The 12,939-nt window shown below is 36.1% G+C and overlaps 1 protein-coding gene across 8 annotated transcripts in view; it reads right to left on the reverse strand.

Moving 5' to 3' along the window:
- Nucleotides 1-12,939, reverse strand: part of LRRC4C (leucine rich repeat containing 4C) — a 531,845-nt gene that overhangs the window by 16,155 nt on the left and 502,751 nt on the right. For 7 of the 8 annotated variants that reach the window (XM_019615507.2, XM_010711270.3, XM_031553516.1 and 4 more), the window contains one exon: nt 5,193-5,301. The exons of the other annotated variant lie outside the window; for it this stretch is intronic. The gene's annotated coding sequence lies outside the window, so the exon portion shown is untranslated. The remainder of the gene's footprint in view (nt 1-5,192; nt 5,302-12,939) is intronic. 8 annotated transcript variants of the gene reach the window in all.

A 12,939-nucleotide genomic window follows, 5' to 3' on the forward strand; every position in this document is an offset into this window, starting at 1 on the left:
AAAAGAAAGAAAAGATGTTTCCGTAGTTTATTTTCTTTATAATTCTTTCCACTCCAGAAAGGTGAATGCAATATTTTTCTATGTAATTCTACAGAAATTGACTAAATTTATTCTAGTTCTCCATTCAATTGCCATTACCCCATTCAACAAAACCAGAATTATTTTCAATCTAGATGAAGTTCTGAACCTTATCCTCTAAACAATCCACTTACTTGTGAGGAATATCAGGAGCTTTAGACAGCTAATTGTTAAGAAAATGCAGCTTCTATAAATCAGGCATCAAAAGATAAAAATAAGACAAATGTTTTTTTTTTTTTTTTTAAGTGCATAATGAAGATGATCTGCTTTCCAGTTGCTGAAATCTGAAAGTATGGTAAATACTGGATTCAGTTTTAATTCTTTAAAACAAGCAATCAAAACCACAAAACACACCAAAACAACAACAAAAAAGCCTTTTCTTTTTTTGAAATGAGTCATTTCCTTTCATTTCTTTTTGTTCCTTCCCACCATAAAATACAGAGTTGCAATGGTAGCTGTGAACTGAAAACAGCAAGCATTGCCTGTGATGAATCAAGAGAGGTCCTTATCTTCAGCATTTATAATATGTTATGTCTGGCATACATTAAATTTAGGAGGCTTTACAGTGACTAATAGATGGTAATGGCTTATGCTTATACTACAGTTGTATTTTTATGTAGAAGTACCTATACTTATACTACATTAATACTTTAACTAGAAGTTTGTGAGCTTTAAGTTCTAAACTGACAGATAACATATGTAGTATATCAGAATTATCTTATTCTCTACTTACATTCAGCTACTTCTTGAGAGAAACAGAGGCTTTTTTGCAGTATACCATGTGAAGACTGCTGCCTTCAATTCAGACTGAAGGCACAATGTGAACTATATATCTGTGTTCAAATTTGACCTACTGTACTATGGTAAACTTTCCAACTGTTTTAGAAACAGTTTTTTGGAAAGACGGTTTGACTCATTCGCTTGAATCATACTAAAGAGGAGCATTTGTGTTAGTACAGCACCAGAGCACTGCTGTAGGATTAGCTTGGAAGAACAATCTGCTTTTATGGAATTCTTACAACAGCTTCTTGAAGCTCTCCATTTTGCTCAATAGATGCAGTAGACCTTTTTTTCAGCTCAGCCAGAAACCTGGGTATCCACCGTGAGGAGACCACCATTCTATGACCTTCAGTCAACAGTAACTTACGCATGTTGACAAGCTATCTAACAATACTTGCAGAAGGATGCGCTAGAAAATCTCTCATTCTTGACATCTGTCTTGAGTAAGCCAGGACATGACATATTTCTAGGGTAAGAGTTAGCCATTAATTATCTTCTCTCTTCTTAAATGTGAAGGCAAATGCTGCAAGAGAGTAGCCATCATTTGGTGAGAACTACAAAAATCTGATATCTGCTGTTTAGACTGCAGACAGTGGCAAGTACTGGGGTGTCAAGTCCTCTATATAGGTAACAAGTACAAAGAGAGCAAAGCTGCATCCTACCATCACTCATTGAAGTTATTTAGTAGAGTTTGCTTCTGCTCCACAAAGAAGCTTAACAATGTAACCTGCAGTATACTGCAGTCAGCAAACATCCTTAATAGTTTCTCCCTAATGTATTAAGGTGGCATAGCAACATTCCAATTTAATTAAAGGTCTGCTAGGAACTTGCAAATTTTATTTTTTCTTCTTAAAGGGTATAAAAGCCTCTGTAAAAAATTTTCCTTTTACTTTCAGTCTGGTGTCCAAGTTGTCAGCAATCTTTTTTTCCTTAAATATAGTACAAATTGCTAAATAGCTTTAAAATTATATAGCAGCAAAAAGAGCAGGTTTTTTTTTTTTTTCTTTTAATGGTTTGGGGTGCTTTTCTTCTCACTAGGATCCCTCACATTTACACTAAATACAGCTTCATTTTTCAAAATGAAATTTAACAAGCAGTACTTATGAGCAAGAAAGGCACTTACTAGACTAAATTCAATTGCACTTCACTATTCTTATCTCCCAATTTTTACTGAAAGGCAAAGTAAGAACATACTGGGAGTGAGAGAAATGACTTCATTAGGGACAGCTGAACAGACAACACAGTCACAGCAGACAGTACACCTGAAAGTTGGTATGAGGCTACTACAGTCCTCTTCTTGAAATTCTGTTATTCGTATTATTGATTCAAGGATTTTGAACACAGATTTGCTATAATTCTCTTTATAATGCATATAATAATATAAATAAATGCATATAATAAAATAAATAGAATAATGCATATAATAAAATAAAATAAAATAATGCAAACTACAAGAAATAATAGGTGACTTAATTTACAATTTTCTCTTAATTTCACACCATATAACATAGACATCAGTTTTATAGGTGGACACAGACTCCAAAGGGATCACTACTGATTAGTTTGGGCATTCACTCTTTCCCTTCTCCCAGACTTTTATATGAACTTTCCCAGGGAGAGGCCTTGTGAAGACCTTCCATCTTACAAATATAGCATGAAGATTGCCTGTAGAAAATCCCGACTGTGTTGTAATACTATCTGCTATCAAAAATCAAATTTACAGACCACATCCACAGCTTATATAATTCAGTATACCTACACTGATACAAGATTTGTCTCACTGCATCCATTTAGCTTATCAGACTCATCTTGAATTTCTATCCAAGTGCTGGTAACAGACAGTAAAAAACAAACAGTAAAAAAGGATAACCACATATCTTTCTTCACAGTTAATGAAATACTTGTCTCAAAAAAAGATTAATTTTTAAATATGTACTGATTATTCTTTATATTCATGTAAATATATGTAGATTCATACCTATTAATTATATTCATATAAAAATATCCAATTTATTATTTCTCAAAAATGTTTTAACAGCATGGGGAAAAAAAAATCACCTTCACAACTTTTCACAATTTTTTATGTCTCTGTTGTTTTGAATGACTACTGGATTTGTGCCACAAAATATCAACAAAAGGATGTTTCTACGAGGCATAGGATGACAGTTCTGAGCAATTCAGTGCTTGATAGCCATGACAGTATTTTCTTTCGAATAAAGATATTAAGTAGCACATGGTATTAAAGTTCCAATTTTTTTTTACTCCTTTGGTGATGAATTATGACCTGCCAAAGACATACCATAAAGAACTAATAAATTCAGGATCAATATTCAAAGATCAAACCTACATTTTTTTGTCTCACAAATATTGTCATCTAGGTAATATTAAGTCTGCCTTAAGCTTCCTTTCACAATCAGGTACTAAATATTCAATTGTTTTGAATGGTAGAAAACAAATGAATCACTTTATCTTCCCTATTTATCTGGTCAGCTCACTCAAGGATAACTTGTGTCATTTACCAATGAAATGATTAGGAGCATTTCAAAAGGGAAATTGGGATGATTGCTTCTTCATATTTCTATTACATTGTTGCTTGTCATTTGTCCCTTTGGGCAAATGCCATACCTCTTACAAATAGCCCATTCTCTTATGCAATAAGCAAAAATAGCGCCTTTCTGTTTAAAGATACAAATGAATCTTAGACACAAATTAATGAAGAATACTGAAGATCATAGGCTTCCATTATCTTGAATATATTATCTTACTGAGGCCTGATCACACTCCAACTGAGTTAGAACCAAGTTTATAAAACTATCAGGACTGTATTAGAAAACAGCATCTGTACTGTTTGATATTTGATTACTTTCTTACTCATACAAAGGCAAGTCATAAGCTAACAGATTTTATTATTATTATTACTCTGTTATTAAAAGCAGCTGGTTACAAAATCTGGAAATTTTAAAAAGGCTTTGCTAACAGATTTTATTATTATTCTGTTATTAAAAGCAGCTGGTTACAAAATCTGGAAATTTTAAAAAGACTGCAAAGAAACTGCACTTAAGAATTACTCTAAAGGTGACTGAAGGTCTGAAATTTATTTTCCAAGATGTATATAAAATGGGAGTTCGCTGTAGTAAAAGGCCTTTGACTGAACAAATCATTATTTAAGAGATTTCTTTTTTACTCTATACTTGCCTACATGAATTATTTGTACCTGTTGTATCAGGTACAATGATAACAGCAATGATAACAACCAGTTTTCGCAGAATCACAGAATGGCCTGGATTGCATGTGGCAGGGGAGTTGGAGATTCATGATCCTTGAGCTCCCTTCCAACCCCGGCCATTCTGTGATTCTGTGAGATCACAGACTTGACCAGGGCATGGTCACTGCAGCCCAGGCTGCCTCCAACCTTAACGCTGTTAATGATCTCCTTTTTTGTTTTGTAGAATTAAACATGCTATGAAAAAGCACTGTATGTAGCTTCGCAGAGCTTAATCATAGCATACAGAAATGTAAGGAAGACTCACGCATACCTATACATATTTTATTACTTGAACAACTCTGTGGACAACTGTATAATATTAGATGAAAAGTTTGTTTCATTTTTTCCTCATCAAAACCAAAAAGACTTATGACATGACAAATGAAAGCTTTAATTACTTACTCTATGTCATGAGGACTTTGTTTTATTTTAAGATTGAGCTTTGAGACAAGCATGAGGAAAGTAGAGAAAAACTGTATAAAAATGATGTTGATGCTATAGCCCAACTGTTTTTGTAACTACACATAATAAGGAAAAGAATTTTAAAACCGAAATTGACGTGTGTGATTATCCAACAGTAATAAAAATTAAAATTTATACTGTTCAGATAAGGTGCAGTGAAATCTAGAGTTAGCAAAAAGTACATGTAAATTTACTTTTTTCTTCTAATTTTATGTTAAAATGGTGTTTGTTTTTTTTCAAACCAAATATAAACTGGTAAGCTATAGAATAGATCTGTAGCTAACATCTCAAGTGAAAGTGTACTGGAGTATCTCTGACTGGATTATTAGGGAAAAGTATTTCCGATGGTAGGAGAATTGATCCATAATTAAATTTCCAAGTTTTGGTTAAATTCAGGAGAAATGGACACTAAAAGTCCGTCTTCTCCTCTTCAGACAAAGAACATAATAAACTTATGCATTCACCAGTAAATAAAGGGAAACCTAAAAGCATAGTCTAGGTAACATAATATATATTTAGATCTTAGAATTCTTTAGAACTCAGGGCAATAGTGGTACAGGAGTGAATTAGAGACTGAAAATATAAAATAGGTACCTCACATACTGACCTGTGAGCCAAGATCATTCCCATATTCCTAATGTTTCACTCAGTGTTTTTCAACCAGTATATAATGATGCCATATGAACTGCTGGTGTTGTGATGCAGATGCACTATGGCTATAACAAGGGACAGGAAAAGGCATGTAGGTTAGCATTAATCAAATAAACAGGTTTCTCTTTTGCTCAAAACAAGTATGACCCTGATCTTCAAAATACAGTATGAAGTGAATGATTGTTCAGCCGAGTCACCTTGCAGTCTCTGCTTCCCATCCGGGTGATTGGAGAAAAAGCACTTTCAGGACAAATTAAATATAACTCAAGTTTTAGTTTGCAATTATAAAATACGTCTTCCCAATACAATTAAAACATCATCATACACTTTCTGCAAGCTGGACACAGTGAATTTGTATTTTCAACTAGAATTAGAACTTGTCTTCTGTAGCAGTTTAGGGATTATTTCAGGTTGTCCAAAGAAGCTGTGGATGCCCGATCCCTGGAGGCATTCAAAGCCATGTTGAATGGGGCCCTGGGCAGCCCGATCTGGTGGGGGCAACCTTGCTCAAGGAAAGAGAGTTCAAACTAGATGATCTTAAAGATCCCTTCTAATCCAAGCCATTCTGTGAATCTACAATTCTATAATTTTATGATTGTAAAACTCTATGATTTTATTTACCCTACTTTCATCTACAGGGAACCTGAGTGGTATGTGCTGCATTTGCAATTAGCTTCAACTCTTACATGAAGAAGATATTCCTATAGCACAACTGACCAAGTTATTCCTGCAATACATGTAGCAGAAGTTTTGTTGCAATACTAAAGGTTATAAATTTACACCCTGCTGCTGAAAGATGCTGGGAGATATTACACAGCCAGATCTGATGCTGATTTGATCTTGAAAATCGGCAGAGTAGCTTCCTGTCTCAAGACCATAGAGTTACATAGTCTTTTTTTCTAAAGGGTCAGAGTGAGATTGGGAAAAAAAATAAAAAAAGTTAATCTCAGTTAATCACTACAGCCATATCTCGTTCCTCAGATCCACTGACTCATGTGGATTAAAAAACAATAACTAAAGAGGCTGCATTCCTGCAAACTAAACTTGTAAAATGCCCTTTTGTAATTATGAATGAAATAGAAACACTTATTTGCTGTTGATGATTCCTTTGACCACCTGATATGTCTGTAATTTGAGGAGTAGACAATGACAAAATACATAGGGTTTGCTGTAGGAAATTAATTTTTATTGAATTAGAAGCCAGATTTTCTTTTTAAGTTGTCTTCTTAGTATTATTTTTATTCTTGGATTTTTACTTTTTATTATTCTTTTCAATGCATCTCCTCCCCTATTCCAAAAACTCTGCCAATAGAGTTTACTGAACAATAGCCTGTTATGCAATACACTGAAATATACACAGTGGCTTTGATGATAATAAACTCTTCATAAGACCGGAAATACTTTTTGCAGAGCCTGGGGACAGAAATCTAAAGAATTTAATTCCTATAGGCCTTACAAGGGAATTTTAATCATCCTACAAGATAACTCCAAATAACTATCTAAAAGAAATAATTTCTAATTAGGTTCTAAGGAAGAAATGATTTCCTCACTAAAACCATTAGAAAGACGCTTTATTTCCACAAGAGTTTCATTATACTACATGTTTTTAGAAGAAAAGAAATGCAGTCTTATTCAGTTTCTACAAGATCCCTATTCTTCTAATCTCTGTTAAGAGTTCTATCCAGACTCTCTCCCGCTCACATATATCTTCTCATGTATCATAACACATAAAGATTACACATAGATTTTTGATGATGGAAAGGACTGAGGCCAACTACTTCATCAGGATCAAATCTTCAATTCCTACAGCAGGAATAAGGTATTTACCTAGTTTTGAAGATAGGAGATGGTTACTCTTCGTGACTTACTGCATTATCTGTTGTAATTTTCATGGAGTTTTCAAAGCCACCTTACATTGAGTTCATCTATTACTAAGTTAGAATAGAGGAAATCATATTATGATTTCCTCTATTTCTAATTTGGTCTTTTTGCTTTTGAATTCTTACTAATGCTGCAGAAACATGAAAAATGATAGAGCTGAGAAAGCACAGAATTATCTTGCGCAATGGATATTTACACAGAGGGTCTGAAATCATTACCAATCCTTTGAGAGAGTCCTGGGAGACTAGGATTCAGCAACTTGAATAGTGTTCCATGCAAATGAAACAAATGCTTCTGGGGAGAGGTAACGAAATGGGAAGATGAATGTCTTTGTTACTATTTTCTATTTCATAGAACAATCATGTCTTAAAGCTGCTAGGACCAGCTCTTTGGATGCTTGTTTCAAACAAATAACGACATTTACAAATGCTATTTCATCCTGCCAAGGACTTGAGGTCAGCTAACTATCTGTTCTATTAGTTGAGATGTAAATACACATACGTATAAACATACGAGTCATACATATATCACAGACAGATATGCTTAAAATAGAAGTAGAACGTAGAATTAAGGTCTCAAAAGAGGAAATTAACTCACCCTAACCTAGTCTTGTTTGAGGATAGTCACATGATACGTTAATTTGAAATCTAATTACGCTCTACTGTTAAGCACAAATGCAGGGAACTACATGTACCCAAGGAGATATTTCAAAGACCTTTCCTCTGTGGAATGTCTGCAATACCTATTTTTAAATCAAGGATCCAAGATTTTGCCTCCACTGAAATGAAGTTAATATCTGCACAACGAACCAAAAGAGCATTTCCTAATTAGTGGTATCTGTATTTAGCCAAACACAAACATGAGAGATTCCCATTCCAGTCCCCAGAATCAATCAAAATCTACTCCAAGAGCATCTTGTGGAATTGAAAAAATATATGTTCCTATGTGACTGAAAAATCCACATTTTTTCAAAGTGAATAGCTCAATGTTTTCGTTATGTTACCTGATGAAATTTTTGAGTCCTAGTTCATCCTTTGGGCAGAACAGAATTGGAAAATAAGTCTACCAACAAAGGAATAAAGATCTGCATAATAATAATAATAAAAACCAACAACAAATGAATCAGAAAATCTTTCTCCAATGAAGACCTGAGTGCTTGTTTGTTTTTAGTCCTTGCTACACCATTGGTATCTCTATGTCCACAAAGTGGACAAAGTAATAGAGATTCTAGATTTTACATTTCATTTGAAATGGCATCCACTAGCATATCAAAAATGAACAGGTTACTGGGGCTGAGATTCAGCATGCATTGAAACATTCTGAACCATTGCATGATTAAAAATTCAAATCTCTCTCTCTAACCCATGATTGTGGTCCTTCTGAGATTCTGAAAATCAAATTAAATTCAACATAGAGAACATTTTAGTCTTATTTTCACTAGAAAACAGAATTTAAGAAAAATTATCACAGCCAATAACAACAAATACAAATTTTTAAATTATTTTTAAAATTGCATGATGACTAGAACATGAAAACCATTATTAGTATCTAAGACCATCTGTAGGATGGACAGTGCTTTTATAACCCATTAAAGCTATCTTAATTGGTACATCCCTATCGGTTCCACTGTTTCAACAAATTGGTGCTTGAGAGAAGCTTTATCTGAACACACTGTGTTCCATACCAGCGGTCCTGCAATCAGTAATAAAAGATAATGAAACAATGTTAACAGCACAGTGTGCTAGTTTGAACAGCATGTAATTCAATAAGTTTTGGTATCTTGGCCAAGGCAATTCCAATCTGCCTGTAGATTCAGATAGGAAGATAGAAAAGACATTTTCCAGCAAGTCTGAATTGCACATGTACTCTCTCTGACCATGTTTTTTCCTAGACCTGAATTGTTCCACAGTCCCCCTACAGACACAGAAGGGACTGATGCCTCTACAGTCTATAAAAGAAGTAACTGTGCTTTCGTTTCATAGGCCAGCAGAAAAGGTAAATTAAATCTTTTTCTTCTGCCACATCCAATTCCCAAGTTACATTGTTAGGTACTTTCAGCTTCATTTGAAACATCAAGTATGGGTCATTGCTTGAAGCAAGATGCTGGATGTCACGCGTTTTGCGACCCGATCCACTAAGCTAAAACCTCTACTTGTACACAGCAGATTGCTAGATTTCTATTTAAGCACAGCTGCTGCCTTAGCAATTGCACCCTGTGCAATAGTTGTTTGCTGAGGGGGATTCATGGCATGCACTGCAGGCAAGGGGACAGAACACCAGGGTGTGGAAACTGTGCAGTCCTAGAAGTCACCCCTGGGTTGTACTACAGAAGAAAATGAGAGAGGAAGGGAGGAAGCTGATGACAGCCCACACACTGGATGATCAGTTTCTTTCTGAAATGAGGAAAGTAAAACAACACTCAGCAGTGATGAAAAGAAGTAAAAGAGCAGCCCTGAACTATCACTTCTCTCAGCGTTGCAGAGGCTGGCTCCATGCCCAAGGCAAAATTACATCTAAACTCTCACAAGCAGCTGAGCGAGTAACAATAGAGTGTGCAAAGACTATCTAAGTTGAAGTTCCCACTTCTATTTGATGCTAAAAGCAGCTGAAGACCCTAATCTCAGGATTTGGCCTAAATATTATGAATATATATTCTTTGCAGTCTTGCACAGCCTAATGCAGTGTTTTTCAGCAATGCAGAAGTGTCCCTACTGAAAATTTAAAACCTTTATTCAAGTAAGCTGCAGCTCAGAAACAGTTCTCCAGTTCCCCACATCTGCGCTTCCCTAACAGTAGGGAACCTCTATGAGTACTGATACCCTTCCCCCCCAAAAAACCAGCTGGTCTCTGATATTCAGCAGTATGAGGTATCACCAATATTAGCAGTCATGGAATCATAGAATCACTAAGGTTGGTAAAGACTTCCAAGATCATCCCGTCCAACCATACACCTGTCACCAATTCTTCCCCATTAAACCACATCCCTTAGTACAACATCAGAGCACTTCTTGTACGCTTCCAGGGACGGTGACTCAACCACCTCCTTGGGAGCTCGTTCCAATCCCTGACCACACTTTCAGAAACGTTTTTCCTAATATCCAACCCCCTGGTGCAACTTAAAGCCATCACCTCTTGTCCTGTCACTAGTTACACAGGAGAAGAGGCCAACCTCCACCTAGCCACAATCTCCTTTCAGGGAGCTGTAGAGAGCGAGAAGGTGTTCCCTGAGCCTGCTCTCCTCTACTCTAAACAGTTCTAGTTCCCTCAGCTGCTCCTCGTAAGACTTGTGCTTGAGACACCTCACCAGCTTTGTTTCCTTTCTCTGGGGATGCTCCAGGGCCTTCATACTTTTCTTCTAGCGAGGGGCCCAAAAGTGAACACAGGGGCGATCGCTTCACAGCTTCTTCTGGTTAGGCTATTTCTGATACAACCCAGGATGTCACTGGCTTTCTTGGTCACCTTATGGTCAGCATATTTGCTGGCTCATGTTCAGCGAAGTGTCAACCAATGCCCCTAGGTCCTTTTCTTCTACACAGTCTTCCAACCACTCTGTCTCAAGCCTATAGCATTACCTGAGGTTGTCGTGGCCAAAGTGCAGGACCCAGCTCTTGGCTTGTTGAACTTCATCCCACGGTCCTCAGTCCAGTGATCCAGCCTGTCCAGATCCCTCTGAAGAGTCTCAGACAGATTGACACCTAGTCCAAACTTGATGTCATCTGCAAACTTACTGAGGGTGCACTCAATCCCCTCATCTAGGAGGGCTCAATAAAGATATTGAACAGGACAGGCCTGAATAATGACCCCTGGCGAACACTACTCATGACTTAGATTTAAACACAGGGATCAGGGGGTGTTTGCTGATACTGTGAACATCCGGGTTGATCTGAAACTTGACTTTTAATTATGTGAATTTAAAAGCTAGAAACACCTCAGTTTCTAAGCAGGCCGTAATATATTTAAATGAATTTAAAAGTAAACTCCAGCATGCACAGGTTATTTTATAAGAGCCATCTGTGCAGGTTTTTTTTTTTTTTTTTATATACTTTCTACCGCAGCAATCAGTACTACCCACTCTCAGAGATAGGAAACTGGATTAGAATAACCATGAGGTTGAGCTAGTAAGGCAGTTCTGCAGCTATGTCCCTACAGGAAAGACATGGGAGCAAAGCTGTGGATCAGCTGCAAGGCAAACAGATATTCTGTTCTCAAGGATGGAGCCCCGGGCAGCTTGATCTAGGGAGTGGCAACCCTGCTCATGGCACAGAGGATGGAACTAGATGATCTTGAAAGTCCCTTCCAACCTAAGACAGTCTATGATTCTGTGATGAATATACTAGTTCATTACAATCTGAAAGGTGAAGCTCCTCAGACAGCTGAAATTGTAATCAAATTATATTTCTTCTTGCTTTCATGTCTATATCAGTGTTTTTCCACTCCAGCACTAGATAACATTGCCAGCCTTTTAAAGCAATTTTGTGAGGACCACTGAGATCAGCTTGTCTGAGAATAATCAGCAAACTGTTCTCAACTTGTGTCACAGAAAAGAGAGATGCTTTTGTTTCCTCTCCATTTCAAGCTTAATTTTCTCTTCTTAATCTGAGTTTTAAAGGGGCTCACAGAAGTGTCAGCTCTGTGTTGTCCAATGATGGATTTTCATTAGTTTAAGGTGACATTTCAGTTTTTGTTTTAATAATTTGTAGTTTCATTGTTTCATACAGAGAAGAATCCTTTTAAATTGATGACATTTCTGTGCACAGTAGAATCCTCCCTTGGTAGAGCTTAAGAAAAAAAAAAAAAAAAATCACATACTGCAGCAATAGCTATTCATACCCCAAAAGTGGGTAAGGATAACGAGGAATAAAGCAGTCAGATAATGGCCATTTTAAGCATGGTCTAAGTTGAGTAAAACTGGCATACATAAGCAATTTGAATTCCTATGACTGCAGTCATGGAAAAAAAATGCACAGCTAATGGTGGTGACAATGCTGAAAAATAGTGTTTTGTATCTGAGAATTTCCTCAAATAATGCTATTGTGCTCTTTGTATCTGTTCTAGTTTCCACCAAAATAAGTAGGATGCATTACTTTTAGAGCAGCCTAAGTACATAGAATCAAAGAATCCTTAGAGTTGGAAGGGACCTTTAGGTCATCTAATGCAGCCCCCCCGGCAATGAACAGGGAAACAACAGCTAGATCAGGTTGCCCAGGACCTTATGCAGCCTTGCCTTGAAAGTCTCCAGCGATGAGGCATCAACCACCTCTCTGAACAACCTGTTCCAAAAGACTTTTTCATGATATCCAACCTCAATCTACCGTATTGAAGTTTGAAGTCATTTCCTCTACTGTTCCCATATATACCTGCACATAGATGAATCCTGTATGAAAACTCTGCAACATTACTTATAATATCCCTTAAACAGCATTCAAAATATTCAGTAAAATATGATACAAGAGAATGTATAACAATGTGTAACAATATTCTCTAGACCACAATTGTCAAAATCCATCTCTATATTTGTTGTTACCTAGAATTTCTACAAATTTACACTTACTGGACTGAATTGATTACATTATCATCAGTTCCTAGCTTTCAAAATCTATTTTATTAGTTATTCTAGAGAAGCTAACATCTATAACACAAGTCTAATAACCTAAACACAGAATGCTCAAAGTTTATTTCTAAAGTGTGTTTTATTGACAACACATATAAAAAGGATTCAAACATTCAAAAACGTAATAGGATATAGAATTGTTTGATAAAATTAGTTTTGTATTTGTTAATTCCTTTCCTTTTGAGCTTACAGGCAGACTATTTATTTTATC

Source organism: Meleagris gallopavo, chromosome 5 (assembly GCF_000146605.3).
Source record: "Meleagris gallopavo isolate NT-WF06-2002-E0010 breed Aviagen turkey brand Nicholas breeding stock chromosome 5, Turkey_5.1, whole genome shotgun sequence".
Classification (NCBI taxonomy): Eukaryota; Metazoa; Chordata; class Aves; order Galliformes; family Phasianidae; genus Meleagris; species Meleagris gallopavo.